Genomic DNA, 22,664 nt, shown 5'->3' on the forward strand with positions numbered 1-22,664 from the left:
GGTTGTAATACCCGCCGCTTATTTCACGTGATTCACCGCAGCTTGTTGTTTCACCTGCCAGACGCCTCCCGCCTCCCGACACGCAGCCGTCGCCTTCGGGAACGGGCCGCCGCTCGCTGACTCACACCCGCCGCCGAGTGGCCGCCTGCCCGGGCCCGGCAGACACGCGACCGCGACTAAATATCAGCAGGCTTCCGAGCTACCGCGGCCACCTGGATTAAGCGACGAAGACGCGCGGAAAGTCTCGGATCCCCGGCGAGCGGCGCGGCGCCGTTTCAAACCCGCCCTTTATTTCGGCACCGGCGCCGTTTCGTAAAGGAGCCGAGATCGACGGGCAAACGGGGCTCGGCCGGCGAGCCACGGGACTCTGTTTGTCTTATAAGCGCGTCCAGATTTCGCTAATCCACCCCAGTTAACATATGAAAACAGTCAGCGAACCGTCTCCTCCCCATTTGAAGCTTTTTCAGTAACGGCACTTTATTCGGTGGATCCTGGGAGCGGCCCAGCGCATTCTGGCCTCCACATCTGCCGGCGAGACGCTTACGGCTGCTGTGAAAAGCGCACGCGCACCTGCGAGGACTTCCTTATTAGTTGCACGTTTCCATTCCGAGCTAATTCCGCTCACTCGCTCATTCTGTCATTCGTTCCCCTTCGACACCCATCCTGCCTTCAGGGCTACGGGGGCCGGAGACCATCCCTGGACCCGGGTTCGTCCCGGAGAACATCCCTGGACCCGGGTTCGTCCCGGAGAACATCCCTGGACCCGGGTTCGTCCTGGACCCGTCGCCAGTCGGTCACCCGTTCACACGTCACCCGGTCATTCATCCACGACACGGATAAACAACCATTCACCCTCTCATTCACAAAACAGACAAGTAACCATCCATTCACAAGTCACACAGAGACATACGACTACTCACCCTCTCATTCCCTCATGCTATCTGGACACATTACATTACATTACATTTGGCAGACGCTTTTATCCAAAGCGACTTACAATAGAGGACATAAGGACTGCAAATAACACTTGCAAACACAAGATGCACAGGAAATATACAGAACAGTAAGCTGGGGTTAGAGAGATGATGCTAGTCTTGTTGCTTCCGGAAGTTTGTTCCACCACTGAGGCAGTAGAACTGAGAACAGTTTTGCCTGAGATCGCTTAGAGCGAGCAAAAGGTACGCACAACCATTCACTCGCTCGCTCATTCACACGTCATACAGAGACGTTAAACTATTTGCTGTCGTTCAAATGTCAGGTTGAGCTCTTCGTCCATTCACCCTGTCGTTCACACATCATGCAGGGACCAGTAACCGTGCATCCACCGGTCCTGCAGACTCTTCACCCTGTCATTCTTAGATTAAATGGAGACAAACGGCTGTTCACATTCTCATTCACAACCTCTGCGTCTCCCTGAGCGACACAGTATTTCGGCAAAATGCAATTTTACGTGCCGATTTCCAATCATTTGTCATGTTTTGTAGTGAAAACGTGGAGGCGAAGAGTCACACGCAGCTTGTGTTTTCAAGTAAAACACTGCGGTCTGTGTGTCGATGCGATACGCCGATCAAACGCCAGCCTGCATCGCCACACTTTTACAACAATGCGCAGTACGTTGTCGTGCGGGGAGTAAATAACAAAAGCCGACCTCAAAAATGTTTTCATCCGGATCCGCGGGGTCCCGAAATGCATTCAAACTATAGCTGCACTCCTTTGTTTTGTGCGATCCGGCTCAGTATGCGACTTCTCCCGACGCCGGGAAACATAATACATCGTAATACATATTGCAAATGTTCCTATCGAGGCGAGGTTTTATTATATTTTGTCCGCTTATTGCACATGCGCCTGTTACGTAACGTGCCGCTTCCACTCTCCTCGGCCCGGGGTCTCGGTTGCCATGGAGCCGGCCGGTGTAAACAGGGCCGCCGTGGCCTGCGTGCATCGAAGAAGTAAAATAAACGGCGGCTTGCTTTTTTTCGGGGAGGTCGGACTCCCGAACGGGTGACAATGAAAAGCGGCCGTGCAAAGACGCGAAGACCCGTCGCGGGAAGCCCTGCTCGTCCCTGGGCGTCCTGAGAGCGACCCTCCCGCTTCTGCTGCGGTGACATCATGTTTTCTCCCAGACGGCCTCAGAGCAGCGCCGCCGGCACGCCGTCTGCTCGCCGTCCGCTCGCCGTCTGCTCGCCTCATCAGGAGCGGCGAGGCCAGAGAACAGTGGCCTTTCTGTCCTCCCTCCTCACCTCCCGGCTGTTTATTCTGTAGAAAACAGCGACGGCGTTAGCGCATCGGACGCGCGGGTGAAGGCGGCGGGTTCAGACCGTCGGAAATGAAGCGGCGGTTACCGCGGAGAGGGAGAGCGGGAGGGATGGCGAATCGATAAAGAATGTGGGAGCGCGCGAAAGCGGCGGGGGAAAAGTTAGTGTAGCTCCTGTGGCTCTAATTTGTCTCCTCCCAGAGCAGCTAAACAGTCCTCTGTCAATGCAAATGGGCTGAACAACCGCGGTGTGTTTTTAGGACGGCGGCGAGGATGATGTCACCGGATCCCAGACAGCCCGAGCAGAATTAAGCAAATGCTGAGATATTTTGCACGTTCGGCTGCAGAAAGGACGGATTATAGTGCTTAAAAGCGGTGAAAATGAATATTCTAGATCGCTGACGTCAATCGACGGTGGTCGACGGGTGACCTCCGCCGCACGCCGTCCCGCCGCCTCGTTCCCTATTCCGTCATTTCCCGTCGTATCTCTTTCCACGGAGCCAAAGAAAATGTCTGCCCCTCGTAGAGTGCGTCAAAGTCCAACGGGGAGGTTAGATTGAAACGCTTTTGTGGGAGAATCGCATTTTTCTACGTGAAAAGATGGCGCTCGGGGCGGAGGCGGCGCTCGGGTCCGAAGCACGGATGCGTGAAAACATCTGGTTACAGTTTCACGGGAGAAGGCCTCTGTTTAATCCCACGGAGGCGAGCTGCTAAGTGGCGTGTTAGGGAACGCCGTCCGAAACGGAGCCTCGTTTCATTTGATTGGATTTCGGATCAAAACCCCGAGCGCGGAAGAGTCGCAGAAAGTCGAGCGTCCCGAGTAGAAGCTACGTGCGCGTCTTCGGCGCTTCGACGCCCGAAAAACGTCCCTCGGGTGAGGCGAGGTCGTCGGCGGGTCGAGCGTTTCTATCTGAACTATTGGAGTCCCGACTCTGAAACTAATATTAACCTTGAATTTCAACGCTCCCGTCGGTCTGCTGAAAGCCTGCCGGGTGAAACGTGATTCTTCTCCCGCAGGTGAAAACTTCCAGCGCGGCATCACACGTGGCAAATAGATCGCATTACGGAGTGTCACGGTGTGTTCTGCCGCAAAGTGCCTCAAGATGTTGCGGCGCGAGGCCAACATTCGGGGATGTCTCTGAAAGTGTCACCTTTTCGCCCTCGGCCTTTCGGTAACTTCCCAGAATGATCCCGTTTATGAGCATATTTCAAGTTCCCCAGTATCCTCGTCCTCCCAGTCATGTTTCGGGTCAACGCTTCGCTAAAATGCCCGGATAAACACGGCGGAGTTGTTTTTTCTGCGATGCTAACGGGAAACAATGAGTGTTGCAGAAGTGCAACATGCTCCATTAAAGAGCCGCCAGAGCGTCCAGGATTCTCGCAGGGAGCGTAGCGGATCCCCGAGCCCCCCGAGCCCCCCGAACCCCCCGAACCCCCCGAACCCCCCCGAGCCCCCCGGGCCAAGAGCCCGAGCGAACGTTTGAACGACGTCTCCAATATTCCGTAAAACCAATCATCCATCTCAATCTGCTTTTCATCTGTCTGGTCCTTCCCCTCCCACCAGTCGCCGTATCGTATGTTCCACTAAGTGCCCCGCTGAGGGAGGACCAGCACAAGCGCTCATCTGGAAGTGAAATGCTGTCACCGGAGAGGAGGGAGATAGATGGGCTCGATAGACGGCCAGAGTTATTGGAATCTCCGTTTTTTGTGTGTGCAGACGGAGAATATTCAGCGCTGCAGTTTCCCCCGCAGTCCACAAACATCCACAGGTTCATTGGAGACCCAAAATTAGCCAGATGCGTGAACAAGTGAGTGAACGGCGGAACGTCCCGGACGCCGGACGACCCTGAAAGCAACACGGGCCACATAGATCGTGACGAAGGACTGAATATTCACAGTCTTGGCCTTTCCTTTACATGAGGCATCTTTGTTCGCGACGGGGAAATCTCACCGCTTTCAATCAGATCGTACGGCGTAGAGGTTGACGCCGAGGCGCCGCGTTGCAAGACGCCATCCGAGCGCGCCGGCGTTGAAATCCCGTCCGACACGGATGGAAGAAGACGGCGAAAAGCTCCCGGCGAGATGAGCGCGCCGTCGCGGTCGTCCGACCTGTCGCCGAAGGTCGGACTCGTCAAAAACTTGCAGAAAGCGTCCGCCCGCCAGGAAAAGCGCAGCCCGGAGGTACGGCGGCGTGGCGACCGTGTGCTGAAAGGCATGGCAGAATCTGGCACTCGCACTAATCCTACCGATCTCCGAAGCCACTCGGTCGGAGAATACATTGTTCGGCATCCAGCGGGGGATTAAGCAGCCATCAGGCTCCCGGGCACTAAAGTGTGAGGTTCTGGTAAAAAATGTGCTTCGCTTCCCTTCTCCCCTTATTTGTTTTGTGTGTTTGGCAAGTTGATCTTGTTTGCGAAGCACTATTTTCACCGTTCATATGAGAAATGCATTTGAACGGCCCCCCGAAAAATCAATAATATGAGAATTTGAAAATGACTAAAGAGAAAAGCCCGGTGCGTTTCTTTTGGAGAGGGGAAACAGTTTGGTTCGACTGTTATCGTTTTTATGGCGGATGCCCTCAATGACTCCGTGTTGTTTTAAAAGGGAGGAAAAAAAGGCAGGAGGTTAGTAAGTACGTGGTGTTTATGAAACACGGCGACGGTGACAACAAGGCATAAAGAAGGTGAGCGCCGGGACAGATAGTGGAAGGGAGTTTCAGGAACCGGATACCGGAGGGACCAACAAATCTTACCTGCATGTAATTCTCCTTCTACCTCCGGACCGAAACGCGACGTGCTTTCCGCCGAGGGTTCGGGAGTCCAGTCGAGCGAACGGTGTCAGGCAATCCTAGAAAAACACCTTGCGCAGCACGACAATGCTGGATAATTGTTAGTCCCGCTTCAGACGCTGTTTGGCTTAAATTTGTCCCCCTACGTTTATTATTTAACCGAGAAACTCCGGTTCCATCCCACGATGCCAGATCAAATATTTGGATTGAAGAGCACTTATCTTGCATTTCACGGGCCTCCAGATGTCACCGGACGAACTCCAACGCAAACAAACACAACTCTTGCAAATAGCCCCACTTCCCGGGAGCGGTAGGTGCAGTCGTCGGAGCTCGCCGTCCTTCCCAGTATGAACTGGATCGGGTCCGTCCATCCATCCATCTTCAGCAGAAGATGGTTGCAGAGGAAGCAGGGAGACCCTGAGAGACCCGGACTTCCTTCTCCAAGACCACTGCATCCAGCTCTTCTGGGGCAAGCCTTAGGTGATCCCAGGCCAGCTGAGAAAAACAGTCTGTCCAGCTTCCCCGGGGGCTTCTTCAGCTGGAGCATACAACTCTTCAGGGAGGCGTCAGGAGATCATCGTGACGGGATGCTCGAGCCCCTCGGCAGGCTCCTCTGGATGCAGAGGGGCGGCGGCTCGACTCCAAGACCCTCCTCAATGCTGGAATCTTCACCTTGTCTCTCGGGGAAAGCCTGGACACCCTGTGAAGGAAACCCATCTTGGCCACTCGCATCCATGACCTCCTACCGGATTGCGTCGTCGTGCCATTTCTTTGTTTGTTTGAAGGCTGTTTTCATCACAAGGTGCCCTCCAACACTCGTACAGAATGTTTTTATCACCTTTAAATTCTGACAAATCTATCGAATGTTCAAAATTTTCAGTCGTCGAACGTCCGTCGACTCTCTGGCTCCTTTGCTTCAACTGGGACGGGCAGTTGAGTTCCGAGAGAAGCCGTTCCTCTGGCAGGAGTTGGTAGAGCGAGGCCTCCAACCCACGGGAAGGTCGGTGGTTCGACTCCTGGCTCCTTCTTGCGAATGTCCTGGTGCAAACACTGAACCCCAAGCTGCTCCCTGCGGTGCAGGTCAGCCCTGCCGTCCCCGATGTCCGGTAGAACGGTGATTGGTTTATGTCTCTATGTGACGGGCTGGCGTCCGGTCCAGGGTAAACCCCGCCTCTCGCACAACGACAGTCAGATCGGGCGCCGGTTCGCCCGCGACCCCGATTGCAGGACAATCTATATGGACGATAAACGGCCGAATGCTGGACAGATGTTATTTTTACGGAATCCGTCCGAGGACAGGTCTACAAATGGTAACCGGACGTTTCCCGGAAGCCGGGCGTCCGCTTGCAGGGCGCTGTCATCGACCGGAGGTTTCAAGGCACTACATTTCGTGTCCAACTGGCAGGGCGGCGGGGCCGCCGGGCGAGGTGCTGGCCGGACCCCCGCAGCGACCGGGGAGTTCGCCGTCTTGCCCGAGGACGCTTCGGCGTGCAGACGGGAGGAGGCGACGCCGACGCTCGCCGTCGATGCGAGAAGGTCGCGGCCCCGAGCAGAAGAGTCAAACGGGCGCTGTTTACGCACAGATGAAAACAATATATTAGCGTGACTTTGACTCTGAGAGTTAAAGTGAGATTTCAACACGCTCACAAAGTCGGTGCTCTTTCCATCCGTCCCAGTGGCCGACTGCATCTGTTTCCAATTGTGCCCTACTTCACATAATCCTTAAGTGGACTGGAACGGTTTATTTTCTCACGTCATGTCAAAAGAGAAAAAAAAAAAGCTCCCATTTGAATCTTTCGGTCGTCGGGCACATTTCACGAAACGTCAGGAGACACGGTGGGAAGAGAGGCTCGGAAAAAAGGGAGACGTGACGAGTTCATGAAGAGTTCCCGGACGTCTGCGATGGTCGCCGTCTCGAAGAACCTCTCCGCTTCCACAGCCGACGCTTTGCTTTCAGAAGAACAAAGTCCGAGCCGTCCAATGTCACAATTTGGGAAAATCTGAAATCCTTTCCGCGCGGAAAAATAAACAATAAGTACTCGGACCAGACGTTGTAAATAAATACCTCTTTAAGCTCGGTCGGACGCGTCTGAGCGAAGCGAGCTTCTTCTGACGCTCCGGCCACCTTCATGCTGATTTATGGCGTTTCTTCTGGCCAGAATGTTTTCTCAATCGACCAAAGAAAGAAGGATGAGAGGAATAAGAACAAAAAGACATTTTTTCATCACAGATTAAATACGGTCTGGAGCAATAGGACAGGGAGCGGTGGGTTAAGAAAAACAGGATTAGTGTTATCTGACCATAAAAAGATTGTGTATTTTTCAAACAGCTCACTGTTGTCAGGAATAGAAGCGGATATAGGCCGGGAGCACATTCACCGCATCCAGTGACCTTCCAACGTAATGGACGGGAAATCTTCCAAAACCAAAAGAAAAACACAATAAGTGGTTTCTTTTTGACAGGTGAGTTTAAACAAATTATGATCCCCGTTGGAAGAATGGGGATTCCAAGAGCTGCGCGTTCCAGAAGACTTTTAGGCTTCTTGAAAATCCCGGCGACAGTCGGTCAGACGCATGCGCAGCACGGGAGCTTTTGGATGTTTGCATGACCTCGTGTGTGTGTGTGTGTGTGTGTGTGTGTGTGTGTGTGTGCTCTGCACGCTGCCACGGAAAGGTCCCTCACACACCCGTGATGAAATGCGACTCCGTCCGGCGGTCACTTGAGGTCGCGAGCTTGGACGAGCTGGCTCGAAGGAAGCGCGTCCTGTCGCCCGTCCCACCGTCGCCTTCGGCCGTGCTTTCTGGACGCGCTTTCTGACGTGCTTTCTGACGCGCTTTCTGGCGGCACAGCGTCCCTGAGGCGCCACGCTCGCCGTCCCTCCGCGTGTGCGTATTTGTCGACAAATTGTTGGGTCGGTTGTCGTCGTCAACTCTGTTTCCGGCCTCCGTGAACTTTGCTTATGTGCGCTCACCGACTGCCAAGCTAGCTGTCGGGCGGAAGGCAAAGTTTGGGGAGCTCAGGGTCTCCTCTCCACCCTCCGCTTGTTATTTTTCACAAACGCAGCTTCTAAATCCCTCCGACCTCCTGCCGCAGCCGCGCTAGCGAGTGTCAGCCGGACGTACGGACATGTTGGCGAGGAGCCGGTCCCGCCGGCTGTCGGTAGACGGGAAGCGAATCTTGACGATGATGAATGAAGGCAGTGGAGATTTCAAGTCATTTATCTGGACTCAATATGCATCTGTCAGCCACTGGATTAAAAAGTCTTTGGCAAGTTGGATTTGAAAAAAAACAAAAAAAAAAAACAACCCAACATGGTCGAGACAGTTTCATTATTAGTCATGACACAAATGCTGACTAGCCGGTCTTTAAAGAAATAAAAAAAAAAGGACTTGTTCGGCGCCGCTCGCGCAGCTGCTTCGCCATTGTGTTCACAAATGTACAGTTTCTTGACTTCTGCCGCTTGATTTGTGTCGCCTGATTGTGCGGTCCGGAGGATTGTGTGGCCGTCATCACCGAATGCCAAACTATCTCTGCGATGCGCTCGGTTTTCTCTCGTGTTTTCATTCATTATCTCTCGGGGCCGCGTCGGCGTGGAGGCCCGTCCCGGCCGACGGCGCCCGAGAGGCGGGACTCGCCTCGGACCGCTCGCCGTCAGATCGCATGGCCTCGTACGGAGACGCGCAACCATCGGTTCGCTTGTCAAGAGACAAACGACGGTCGGCTTCTTTTGCGGGTTCGTCAAAATTAAATATCGTGTTTTGTCTTTCACGCCGTGGCAGAAGAAGGAGAGCGTAAAAGGCAGAGCGAGCGAGGACAGACCGCCGCGAGGTCACGGAGGTGTCGTCCCCCCCCTCCCCCGCTGACGTCTCCGGCGAAGCATCCTAGCAGCTAAAACCAAATCAAGCAAATGCTAAACCTCGTGGCTGAGCAGTTAGTGGGGAAAGTGCATTCCACAGCAGCGGCGCACAAGATTCCCGTGGGTCCATTACGGTCCTGCTGGATTTGTCCGTGTTCTTTAACGGAAACTAAAAAGGAATCCTGTCTCGGGACGGTATGTGGATGTTGTTACGAGGGTGGGGCGTGACAAAACTCACTTTTTTGGATGGCGGAATTCGACGGCGAAGGGGGGGAGGGGTCGAGTCCCGTCCCGTGAAAAAGACTTTCAAAACGACCCGCAGAAAAACAAAAAGCCGGTCCCTGCACACAAACCCACCGCCATTTCTAACCGACGAGCAGAGCGGCAGGTCCTCATGTGGCTTTTCGGTCGTGTGAAACCCAACATACCCAAAAAAAAGGGGGGGGGACAATAACAACACTCTGAGAAGCGATTTATCCACTGATTCAGCGCGAACGAACGGGCCGTGAAAACGCCCTGAATGCTCTGACATGACGCCACAAGGCTGAGCTTCTGGTTTCACTGGGAAAGCGCCCTACATCCACATTTGGAAGGCCACCAGATAGGATTTGCAGTTCAGGTCAGTTGCACGACCGCTTTCACGCGGCGGGACCTCGTCGCAGCTCCGTGGCGACTCGCGGTGCCTGCCGGAACTCCTAAGCCACGCCCATCGCGAGCGTCATTTTTCAAAAAAACGCTTTGGTCGCCGTCGGCTTTTTTCTCACTCAAAACGGACTGTACCGGCGAGAGGCGGCGTGACGAGCAGGTCCGAGCTCCTCCGGCCCGCCGCACCTCCGACGGGTTTCCGAGGCTCGCGGAGGAAAATCAACATTTCGGCCAAAATAAGTCGGGAGTTAGCTAACGTCGGGGTTCGGGAAATAACGACACGTCGACACATCAGACGGTCCGGCGGAGCAGGAACGCCGCGGCGGCTTCGCTCTCCGCGTTGTCCTCGTCCTCCTTTCACAGAGGTTTGTTTTCAGGCCGGACGGTTTCCTGGAACGAATGTCCGTCGCATGACATAGAAAAGGCCCGATAAACGATGCGGCCGACTCTGGAAAAGCAGTCGTTCACACGTGACCCGTGTAAAACAAACTCTCCTCGCAAACCTCCAGACCTTTGCTGTGCTTGGCATAAAAAAGAGAAAAGCCGGTGAAACCTGCAGCCGCGGGGAAATTTTTACAAATCAATACGGACGTCTTTCATCTCCCGTCCCCGCACTTCATGAATCCGCCGGCTGGTAACGTTTCCACATCGCCGCGGCTTCAAGTAAGTGCATCAATTTGTTTTCCCTCCGCCGGAATCGATGACTTCCAGCTACACGGCACCGATACTCGGACTCCCCGGGCCTTCCTCTTGTCAGATCCGAGCCGCCGACCGCGAAAGGTTAGATTTATGGGTCCGGGCAGGAAGAACGGGTAGGTCTCTTAATGAGCTGTCACCTACCCCAGCCCATATTTCAGGCCGCCTTTCAAGGCGCGCATTAGTGGAGAACCCGCACCCGAGCCCACACATCACGCCAGGCGCTAGCGTGCCACGACGGCCCCGTCGTCCCTTTTTTCGGCGCGGCAAAGTCGACTCCGTCCGGGAAACGGGCCGAGCCCCGCCCCCTCCGGCTCCACCGACCTGCACGCATTCCGCATGGAACGGCAGCTACCTTTTTCAGTGTGTGTGTGTGTGTGTGTGTGTGGACGCCGCGCACACATGCGCTCCATGTGCCTAAAGCAATACGACGGGCTCCAACATCGGTGCGCTCCAGCCGTCGTCTTGTCATCCCATAAGTCTTCCACTGCAAATTAAATTCTCCGTGTCAGTGATTTATGCCCGGGGAAGAAAAAAAAAGGAAAAAACAGAAGAAGCCATTGAAATGAAGATCTCCGTTTGTGTCCAAGGACTTCTTGTTCAGCCCTCCAAGAAACCGGAGACCAGTATAAACTAAGTATCCCTGTTTTGTTTTTTTTCTTAATAGTGTCGTTTTAAATGAACGCAGGAAAAAAAAAAAAGTCGCATCGTTAAAGCCTATTTCTGCCGTTGTTTTCGGTTTATTGATGATAAAAAAAAAATCCCTCCGGCCGAGACGACACCGGAGTCACGAACAACCGGGACGGGAAAGCCGGCGGCGACCGGCGGCGGCGAGCCCGAAACGGCTGTCGGGCGAAGGAACGGGCCGGAATATTGAGACGTAAAGCAGAGCGGAGCAGCTGTTCTCACTCACTTTACGTCCAGGAATGTCAGAAATGAGATGTGATCCTTATGTAGTGTTTTAGACTGTGTGTGTGTGTGTGTGTGTGTGTGTGTGTGTGTGTGCGCACGAGGCCGGCCCGCCTGAGGCTTCAGAAGGTCTCAGCCTAACCATCGGGTCCCCCTCCAAAGACTCAGTGTGAGAGGAAGGCGCGACCTTGCCAAGAGGCTGACGGTCGAATACCGGGAAGCTTTTAAAACTGCAAACCAAACCGCTTTTCACGACGTTTTCAGGGGGAATTCTCCGACTAATTTGTCCGCGGCGACATGAAAGCCCTGGTAAGGGGTTTCCATCGTCTTGTTTTCTGTTTATTCCATCAAACCCAAAGCGGGAGGGGGGGGGGAGGGGAAGGAGGCGGCCGCGCCGAAACCACCAAAATAAAAGATTTTCATTGTTTCGATCGAATCCCGCCGCGGCGTTCTGAGAAGGGATCGGCACGCGAGCCGTCCCGTCACCTCAGACCAGACGGGAGAGACGCAGTCTGTTCTTTTAATCGCCTTGATCCGCCGGCTGACAGGATGATTGGCGGCCAAATCCCGGGGCGTCTCCGGAGGCTGTCGTGTCTGGTCGGCACGCGCTTTGACAAAAAGAAGAAAAAAGTGCGGATGGAAGCGTCCGCGCCGAGCCACGTGGACCGGCCGACAGATCCGACACGACCCGGCCTTCATTTTGACATTCTTTCAGCAAACGGCACCACATCTCCGCCTCCTCTTCCTCGTCCTCCTCGTCCTCCCCCCGGCTGCAACGCAGGTTTCATTTCCTCTCGGAGAAGGAATCTGGGCCCGAGCGCCCGGTTTGGGGGAACGAGGCGTATTTTTGATATTAAAAGTGCACGACCGCAGGTCTGGATGGAAACCCACTGTGAAAACAGCGGCGCGTCCAAAAAGCCGTGAGGTGGAGGCGTGAGAAAACGGGGGAGGACCCGGCGGAGGTGGTTTTTGTTTTTTTTTTCTCTCTCTCTCGCTCCGTTTCTCCCTCGACAGCCGTCTGACTCAGAATATTTAATATGGCAGTCGACAATTTGCGGCTTACCTATCGGTCCCTATCTAATCCAAAGTTTCATTAAGATTGAGATAATGGCGCGGCGTTTCTTCACCGCGCAGCGCCTCCGAGAGATTAGTGATCCCGGGGAGGTCGGGATTCGATGGAAACGACTTTATATTTCTGGTCGGCGTCCGCCTTCTCCCTTCGCTGTGAATTTTCCTCCAAACAAATCTGATCTGTTTCTGGTGTCGAAGTTCGTCCGGCCGCTGTTTTTATTTATTCGGGATTTGTTTTGTTTTTTCGCCGCCGGCGATTCCATCTGTGCCACGGCGTATGTTGGAGGCTAATGAGGCGCTCGGTCGTCTCGGCGGGCCGTCGGGGACGGTGACTCCGCGCACGTTGGCTCGTGCATGTTTATCTCGCGGCGTGGATGGTGGATGGATGTGGCCACCCGTAATTTACTCCTCCTGTTTATCCCATTTGATTGTTTATTTTAAAAAATGAAATGCTCTTATTTCGGGGATGCCGGCAGAAAAAAACGTTGCTTTTTCTGGGAAACCGTGATTGAAATGTCTGATGACACAGCGTGGAGGCCGGGGAGCAGGAGGGGAAGGAAGGAAGGAAGGAAGGAAGGAAGGAAGGAAGGAAGGAAGGAAGGAAGGAAGGCAGGAAGGAAGGAAGGAAGGAAGGAAGGAAGGAAGGAAGGAAGGAAGGAAGGAAGGAAGGAAGGCAGGAAGGAAGGAAGGAAGGAGGGAAGGAGGGAAGGAAGGAAGGAAGGAAGGAAGGTTCAGATCATATGAATGTCCAGACACCTCCTGGAGCTGCTCGGTCCTCCAGCCTGTACGGTGTGTAAAAGAGTGTGAGTGTGTGTCATTGGTGGTAACGGTGCAGCTAACACACTGCATGTTTGGTGTTGTGGGAGTGACTTGGAGTGAGAGGTGTGTCCGGCGCCCGGCAGCGTCCCTGCTCTCCTGCGCTGCCATGAGACGCCGCCACACTTTGAAGCGGCGCGGCGGATGTAAACACCGATCCATCAGCGCCGCCGCAACGCTGCTCGTTTGCTCACAATTTCCTTGTCGTTTGTTTTTTGTTTGGTGTTTCTGGCAAAAACATCCCTGGCTGATTCATGCCGGCGAAGCGGCGGCTCGTTTGGATCTGGCGTCCGACGACATCAAGCGCAGGGGTCGGCGGCGGCGGCGAAGGAAGAGCTTCCTGCACAAAGCTTCTCCGCCTTCCCTTTTATCCAACTTCTTTATCACCATAACCGCTATCTGAGTCTCACGAGCGACGTCGACACTCGCGACGGCGTTTTCTTCATGGATTCGTAGCAAACCGTCCGAACGAGCCGCGCGTCGCTACTGGCGAGCGTGTCGGCCGCGGCACGGCGGCATCCCGGGGGAAACGGGATAAAGCTCAACGGTGGTTTATTTCACGACGCGGCCTCGTCAAATCGCTATTTATAACACGTAAACCTTCGGCGGGAGCGCCAAAATAATTGTTGGGGTTGAAAAATGTTCAGTGTTTGTTTTTGCAATGGATGTATTTATTCCAGGCCCAGATTAAGTGCCGAAGTTAAACTGTAATTGGTTCCTGCTGAAGTGAATCCGGCGACGGGGAATCATTTCATCTGACTCATATTCTCAGAAAGGGAAATCATATAAAGAGGTCGGGTCGCACCCCCCCACCCCCCACCCCCCCGCCGCCGCCTTCCAGGACGGGCCGGTACCAGGAAACACGGCGTGCGCTAATTGGACAATTATGACACCCGTTCTCAGCAGCGTTGCGGTCGGCAGCGGGACTTTTTATACGCCGCCGTCCGACGCCGACAAATTTGTCACCGACGCTCAGCCGCTCTCTAAGGTTTTAGCCGTTTGGGCCCAAATGGGGCGCTTCCAGCGTCGGACAGAGGTCGTTGTTGTTGTTGTTGTTGTTGTTGTTGTTGTTGTTTTTTAGTCCAGGAGAAAACAAGGCTGCTCTGTGGTCAGCTCAGCGCCGCACACTCACCCTTCAGTCGGGGCGCGTGAATCACATACTTAAGGAAAGACTGCAGTCGGGAACACATGTTAGTGATTAGTCCGCGGGATAGCAGGCTTATTAGTGTGTGTGTGTGTGTGTGTGTTTGCAGCTTAATTGAGGAAAACACAGCCGTACATCATCTCTCAAAATCATGATAAGACGCTAATGCCACGCAACCGACGCCACTTCCTGTCAAACTAGCTCGGAGTGAAAGGTTTTTAGCTAGCGCTGCTTAGCACGCCGCGCTCTCCCTGCCATCTCCGCAACAATCGTCTATACATGTGAAACAATTTAACTTTGAAAAAAAAAGGGTCTCAGAAGAACAAGTAGATAATTCCATGACAGATCTTTTGCTTGGCCTCGGGATACGGAAAGGAAACTGCATCTCTGAAATACCAGCGTTTAAACCATTATAATAACGAAAGATCCCACATGTGGAAATGATAATAATAATAATAATAATCATCATCGTTATTCAGATTTTTTTTCCATGCAGGTTCTCCAATATCCTGTCACTGGACAAAAACTTTGGAGACCCTAAATTGCCCAGATGTGAGAATGAGAGGATGAATGGCTGCAGGTCTCCAGGCGACATGTGAATGAGACACTGAATGCTTGGGTTTCACAAAAAGCTGCACCGCGATCCACTGGGATAGACTGGGTAGACTGGGATAGACTGGGATAGACTGGGATAGACTGGGAAAGACTGGGATAGACTGGGATAGACTGGGAAAGACTGGGATGGACTGGGATATACTGGGTTAGACTGGGTAGACTGGGTAGACTGGGTTAGACTAGGGTTAGACTGGGTTAGGCTCCGGACGCCTGTCACCTTTGCTGCCGGTTAAGCAGCGAAAGTAATGGCCTAATGAATAACATAAAATGAAATGAAACAAAACGAAGACCAAAACAAATTAAATACAACTAAATTAAATCTTAACCAAATATAATACAATGAAATAAAATAAGATAAAATAAAATTACTTTAAAATAAAATTACTTTAAAATAAAATAAAATAAAATAAAATAAAATAAAATAAAATAAAATAAAATAAAATTAGTTAATGTAAAGACAGTGATGGGAAAAGTCAGTTTTCATTGCTTTTAGCAGTGGTCTGACGTGGAGGTGGCGTAGAATTCCAGAAGGTCCAGAGCCCCAAAGGTGGTCGCTTGGTTGGAGCGATGGGCCATTCGGCCGCTGAAGGTACAGGTGAGCATTTTCTACCTTTAGCAACAGAGGACGCTACTTCCGCTGTCAAATCCGGAGGTTACGAAGGCGCGAGCGGGTGGTGTTGGAGAGGAAACGGTGAAAGCGGGGCTCAGTTTTCGGGAGCCTTCGCCGCCAATCATCTGCCTCCATCTCACAAACTGCATCGGTCCACAGTGACAGCTTTATGGACGCCGTTTCCGGGAGCCGGTGTTTTCCGTTTCCTCGACCGCTCGCCCCGGAGCGCGCTATTTAATGGCCGTTATGTAAACAGTGCGGGTGTTTCGCTCACTAAATGTCATCAAAACGCAGTTTATGCACACAAAATAATAAAAAAATAAATTCAAAAATCCAGCGTTTCCCGGCGGGAACGAAAGGAATGTCCGCAATCGTATTTGCTTTCTTGGAAGGAAACGGCGGAGTTTGACGTTCCGAGAAAACGCTCGCGGACGCCAAGAGAAACTTCTGTGGGACTCCGTCACGGACGGCGGCGGCGGCGGCGAAGGGCCCGAGGCGCATGCAAACCTTTCCTCCGCGAGGCCCGCGAACGCAAAGAGGCTTCCGGGTCGGCCGCGGACGGAGGAAAGATTCACCCCGAGCGACCGTGGGGTTCAACCTCAGCCGCCCCGTTTCCAGATTTCTGCTTCTGGGGTCGAGAAAACACGAATAAACCTTGCTATTGTGGTGAACGGCCGACTCCCTCGGGGCCGCCGTGCTGGTGACGAAGATGGATCTGTCTGTTTTGTCTGGTTAATGGGCCCCTGATACCTGCGGCCCCTCCCCAGAACCTGGAGCCCCGGAACCCCAGAGCCCAGAACCTGGAGCCCCAGAGCCTGGAGCCCCGGAGCCCAGAACCTGGAACCCGGAGCCCCGGAGCCCAGAGCCTGGAGGCCCGGAGCCCCAGAGCCCCAGAGCCCCGAAGCCCAGAACCAAGAACCCGGAACCCGGAGCCCCGGAGCGCTCGGCCGAGCTCTGGAAGCAGCAAAATCCCTCTTTCAGCCGAGACATGTGGCTCGGACCGAAGCGCCTCCCTTTCGCTCTCTTCTTCCTCCCCTCCGCCCTCCCGTCCTCCTCTGGGATCGTGTGCCGCCGGCCCGGCAGGAAGCGGGTGAACGCTTGTATGAATATATTACATGGATGAGTGAGTGAATGTGGCTTTTGGTGCGAACGAGTGAATACAGCAGATACTTGTTGGAGCGTCTGGTGTGTGAATGAGCGAGCGAGTGGTTGTATTTCTCTGGATGTTGCCGTGTCTCGGACCTGGTTTACCCGGGCCGCAGATAATGGACGAATGAAAGAACATTTCAAAGTAAATCAAGCTATTTTAGAATAAGACAAGACAAGATCCTTCATCAGTTGAGGCGCGTGGAGAAGCGAGCGCAGAACAATGGCTTCCCGATGTCGGGTCGCGCATCCGTCTTTCCGTACCCTGTTGCTTTTCCCATCTATTTTGCCGAGGAGAAAAAAGAAAAAAAAAAGTAAAGTTTCCAAAGTTGATCTTTGCCTTTTCCAAAGTCAGTGTTGTTTTTTTTTCATTCGGAGGTCTTTAACGGCTCCCTGCTCGGCCCCAGACGCCGTCGGCATCCTGCCGCTGAGCTCGCTCACCTGAGAAAATATCCAAACTGCTGAGGCGTCAGTCAATCCAAATCTTCGCCCAAATACGGTGGCGGATTTACTCGACTGAGAAGCCTCCCGAGGATAAGCCGTGACGCTGACGCTACATGCTGCAGCCGCCACATACCGGGATATTTGTAAAGCCACCGCAGATCAATGAACCCCGAGATATCTTGGGATTCATTTATTACCTTTACGGCTGGAGTCGATCCCTGCTCTCTCTCTGGACACTCACGTAGAGAGAAACACATCCATGCATGTCGCCAGGACCGTGGGAGCAAACCGGAGAACACGGAGAGAACACGGAGAGAACACGGAGAGAACACGGAGAGAACACGGAATCCAACCGGTGACCCTGGCGCTAACCCGCTAATTCTCAGTTTCCACAGATTTCACGGCGGCTCCATCACACACACTCGGTCAAGCAGGGATTCTGAGGGGCCTGGAGGAATGTGAAACTCTGCTGAGGGTCCGCTGATTGGAAAAGAGCTGATAAGCCTCTGTAAACAAGTGTGTGTGTGTGTGTGTGTGTGTGCGTGTGTGTGTGTGTTCTCTCAACAACAGCAAAAGCTCTGCAGTTATCTATCAGGCCTTTCGTTAAATTCCCTGAAGGGCACATAGTTGTGCAGGCTTCCAAGTGGAGAGCCTCGGCTGGAGAAAGGATCCGCCGCCGCCGCCGCCGCCGCCGCCGCCGCCGCCTGGAAGTCACCGCCTGCCTCGGAAGATGAGGAGGGCGGGAAGCAGCGAAGGGCTGTGGCTCCTGTGCATTGCATTTATTTTCATGTGCGCTTCGGCCACCACCGAAGTCTGCACCAACTCCCTCCTACCTGGAGCTAAAGGTAACACACATGTGTGTGTGTCTGTGTGTGTGTGTGTGTGTGTGTGTGTGCACAATGAGGAGAATCCGAGGTCATTTGGATAGTGAGTCTAGTAGAACGTCTGCCGGTTTGGTTTTCGTGTTTGGTTTCCGTGGCGGCGAAGGAAGTTTTCTCCGAGCGTCGTGCGAATGTCTGTATGCGTCAAATAAAACAGCCAGAGTGGAAAATTCCAAGGGAACACCCGTAACATGCTCCGTCCTCGCCGAGGCCGCTGATAAAGGCGGCAAGCACGCAGCGTCCCGTAGTTTTAATAGCGGCCCGCAATCCATAACCCCCCTTTTTCAGGGAATGCCTCCGTTTTGTGTGCGCGCTTTCCATTTTATGGCATCCAGTAGCTCATTCCCCCGCTGCTCCAGACAGACAGACCTCATAAAAAGGCTCAGACCCTCAGCTCCGACAGAGAGACACCCAAGGCGGGAGAGGCAGGAGAGGAACACGGCCTTCGGTTGCTCTTCGGATGTTTTCGGCACCATCCCTGCGTGACCTACGTGGAAACGCCGTTTCCTTGGCAACTCAGGAAGTCCCATTGTGGCGCTGTGTATTTAGACAGTCGGGGAGATTATTTGTCCAAGACTCATCTTAGATACCACCGACCTCTGTGTGTGTGTGTGTGTGTGTGTGTGTGTTCACCCCCATGCCCCGAGCGGGTGTCGGATGTATATTATTCCTGAACTTTACGCCACCAAGAACTTTCCCTTTTCTATTTTATCCTCTTTCAATAAACATGGGTGAGGTGACGCCGGCGCGGCGGTCAGCGCCTCCGCCTCACGACGGCCAGAAGGTTTCCGGTTCAATTCCGAATCCGAGGCTCCGGGTTCCTCCCACGGGACGCTCGACCCGAACAGCCGGACGCAGGAATGAGAAGGGATGCATCTCTTTACGGTCGATGGCGGCAACGTGACGTATGAACGAGTGAACGGACGCTCGGGCGTCTCCACGTGAAATAAGAAGGAGGGGATGAATGATTGTTTGTCCTCAGATGAGAGAGAGAGAAAGGCTTTCTGTGTCCAGATGAGCTGCGAATGTCAGGGTGAACGCTTGAATGTCTCTAAACAACACGGGAAGGACGGCGTGAAAGGCTTCTGGCGTCTACATGGTGTGTGAATGAGCCAGTGATGGGTGTGTGTGTGAATGACAGGATGAACGGTTGTGTGTGTGAAATCTTTAAAATAGAGTATAGGATGTCATGTGACTGCCAGAGCGGATGGTTGTTGTGTTGTTGTTTCGGGCTCATTCTGGGTTCATCGTCGTCCGTAAGTTGTGTGTCAGGGTGAAAGATGGAACGCCTGCGACCCCGAATTCAGGACAAGCGCTTTTGCCGACGGACACTTTGCTGAGTGTTTGGCTGGCGCGCCGATTTCAAAGCGGCGAGCCAGAAGGGCAGAACGTGGAGCTGACGGAAACGCTGACGTCACACCCCGAATTCATTCGTCCGCTAACGTCACGTACGTCGATTCAACTCCACATAAATCAGCGGTTGTTTCCCTCGTACCCCGAAAATATTCAAAACTACTGCTGGGAAAGTGAGCGTTCTCCCCGTACTTGACATCTAAATCACCCAAGCGAGGCGTGTTAATAATTTCGCCCGTCTACGGTTTCGGCTCGGCAGTCTCTTTAAGAGGGAAGGGTTCAAAAGCTGGGTTATTTGATAATGTCTGCAGGGCCCGAGGAGGAGAGAAGTCAATTTCCGTAAGTACTCCTCCAGACTAATAGAGAGGGTTTGTTACAATCCTTCCTCTCCAACCCCCGGCTCTCAGAAAGATATACGCTGTCGCTGGCAGCCGAAAGAGACACTCGGAAAACTTTCCCCGGGCTCCGTCTTCTGCCAATTAAACTTGGTAATCCGTCGCCAATACCTCGGTGGGAGTCGTGTTTGCCACGCGGGTTACCGTCTCAAAACACCGGACGGTCGACCTCCGCTGACGAACCCGCGCCCGAGGTTTCTCGGTCCGCTCGGGCCGAACCGGCGGTCCGCGGGTCCGCGGAGCAAATCCAGCTCCTGTTAGATGCATTTCTGTTGTAACTCTTCTCTGTGTAACTTTATGGATCCCTCTGTTTTGCCTTCCGTCCAGGGGACCAGGGCGAGACCGGAGGCCAGGGGGACGAGGGGAAGCTGGGCAAGAACGGACCGCCGGGACCTCCAGGTAGGTCGTCCTGACCTCCCGTCCTGACGGCCGGAAACGGTCTCGACCGTCAGAGCGTTTTCCCACCTCGAGGTCTCAAAGCTCCTGGCGCTCGGCAGAGCCGGAGGCTCACGGCTGGCGAGGCGCTCGCTCCTCGGGAGGCGTTTCTACAACGGTAGGAACTCAAGAGAACGATTCTTTTCTTACGGCGCCAAGAGGCGACGGACAGAGAAAACCTGCTCTGCACCTTCCAAACAATTCATTCTGGTTCCTCCTCGGCTCTTCTCGGCTCCTCGGCGGTGGAACGAACTCCCGAAAAAGCTCGGAGCGGCGGGTCGCTGCCCATCTTTCGCTGTGAGCTAAAAAAACATACCTCCTCACCAAGCACTACCCTACTAATCGCACTTGGACCCAAACCCTGCCGAAAAAAACAAACCAAGAAATGAATGTATGCATGTGTTTGGTTCTGAGGTGGCTTCTTGGTTGAGTGGTCACTTCTGACTTCCGACGACTGGTTCTTCGGATCTCGGGTGACTGAATTGCACTTCTTGTGAGTCGCTTTGGATAAAAGCGAATGTCTGGCATGTAACGTCATGTTGATTCCAAAAAATAAACGTGTGAATTGGCGCAGTTTTGACCCTCAAGCGTTAAATTCCGGTGCGTCAATGGGGTTGCTCATCAAGAAGACGACAAGAAAAGAAAGAGATACTTGAGATCAATATTTTTTGTCCAGGCACCTTATCCTTCTCCAGGAAAACCTCTGGAAAAGTTTATTTGACCACATTTCAGAAGGAGGACGGCGGCAACAAGCGGCTGCACGGCGCTGCCCTGCCGCCTCGCCTCCGCAGCTTATCGTCCGATCAGCGACAATGATTCTGCTTCCATGAAAGGCCACAAGGTCTTGGCGTTTATAATGACGGGAAAAAAAAATCTTTCTGAAACACCATATTGGCGACGTGCCGCCGAACGCATCGTTTGATCGCTGAATTCAACCTTTTCGATGTATTTTTTTAATGGTTGGGATCATACAGATAATTCTTAAAACCATGAATTTTTATTTGACGTTTCTTTATCTTTGACGGTGACACGTGCGTCGCGGCCTCCTGTGCACCAAGCCAACAGGAACTGAGGGAATGTATTTCAAGCGTTATTAAGACAGCCATTTAGAAGAGGAGTGGTTTTGCACTTTGCAGGATTTATACTTTGCTAACAACTGCAGAGAGAGAGAGAGAGAGGGGCTTCTCAAGTATTCTGTTGCTTCAGGTTTGGTCAGCATTCCCAAATATGATGTTCCTAAATGAAGCAGAAAAGAGAAATGTGTTCTCGACTTGACTTATTGTTCCCGTGGATCCCGCGCCGATCTGACGGCGCTCCGCGCTTCCAGATGTTCCCCCATATTCCGCCGACTGAACTAAACGTCCGCCTTCCCCGACCTTTGCTTTCCGCGAACGGCCTCGAAGCTCGTCGTCGGGGGTTTAACGTCGGATAAAATTGCGTTTTGTACTTATTTTCGCTTTGAGAGCGTCAAGAAACGGACGCTTTGTTTTCTCGCCTTTCGGCGCTCTCGGATTTTGGGGCGATTCTGGAACGCTACGGCGAACCCCGTCATTATAGCCTCTCGGTGAGAAGCCGACAGCAGCTGCGACGAGGCCTCGCGACTGCAGCGTGTCGGCGGCTGGGCGGATGACGCACGCCTTCCCTACAATCTTAATTCGGGGGCATTTTTACAGGAAACACTGGCTTGATTTTCGGAACGTCAAGACGGAATATGTGACAGATAATGACAGCAGAAACAATTTGTAGCTCCCGGCTTCTTGAGGTCAACCGTCGGGCACGCGACGTTTTAACACACACACACGCACACACACACATGCTCTGATTAATTGGGCCGTTGCTCCAAACATGGGTGTTATATAATCCTGTGTGTTCCTGTGAAGACCCTCCCCGCGCAGACAGTAGTGAAAGCATATGCGCAGCGAATGGAACATCTGGTTTGGAAGCGCTTGTTTTTGTGCGACCCGGCTCTCGGCGCTCCGTCCGCCGAGCTTTTAAAACGCGGGGGGAAAAAAAAAAAAAAACGAAAAAATTGTTGATTTTCGGTTTCGGCTCTGAACTTTCAGTTCGGGGTTTAAGATCTCGAGCGCTGCCTCGCGCTCTCATGCTTTTTTGGCCGCTGGTCCGCCGCCGGCCTCAGCGGAGAGCCTTGAGATGTTGGATTATGATAAATAACACGGCCTTCACCTTTTTTTTTTTTCTTCTTCTTTTTTTTTCATCCTCCAGCTGCCGCAGAATCCAGACGTTAAACCAGTTGGAGGGGGCGGTGGGGGGGGGGGGGGTTGGCCGTGATAAAGCCCCAACGGCGGTGATAGGAAGGATCCTTATCTGAAAGTTTAGATTGACGGTTTAACGGGCAAAAGCCGCAACTTCAAACAGAAGAGCAGATTGGATTCATGGGAGGAGGAAAAGAAAAGAGCCTCGAATCATTTTCCAACAATTGTGTTTAAAGTCACAGAGGTCTAAATATTTACGTTACCACGGTTCCTTCTCGGGGCTTTTGCGCAAACGTCGCCGTCGGATTTGTATCTTCGGGTCGCGTCCAGCGGGCCTCGTCTCTCTGCAAAGTCATCAAGTTAAACAATGATTTGAGCAAATAGCAGTGGAGC

At 53.1% G+C, this 22,664-nt stretch overlaps 1 protein-coding gene across 1 annotated transcript in view; it reads left to right on the forward strand.

The window, feature by feature from the left end:
* Window positions 1–22,664, forward strand: part of colec10 (collectin sub-family member 10 (C-type lectin)) — a 59,271-nt gene that overhangs the window by 28,241 nt on the left and 8,366 nt on the right. The window contains exons 4-5 of the mRNA XM_086156017.1: window positions 19,951–20,022; window positions 20,218–20,355. The gene's annotated coding sequence lies outside the window, so the exon portion shown is untranslated. The remainder of the gene's footprint in view (window positions 1–19,950; window positions 20,023–20,217; window positions 20,356–22,664) is intronic.

The sequence above is a fragment of the Fistularia commersonii genome, chromosome 11, assembly GCF_037954325.1.
Source record: "Fistularia commersonii isolate RoL2024-O1a breed Wild chromosome 11, RoL_Fcom_v1.0, whole genome shotgun sequence".
Lineage (NCBI taxonomy): Eukaryota > Metazoa > Chordata > Actinopteri > Syngnathiformes > Fistulariidae > Fistularia > Fistularia commersonii.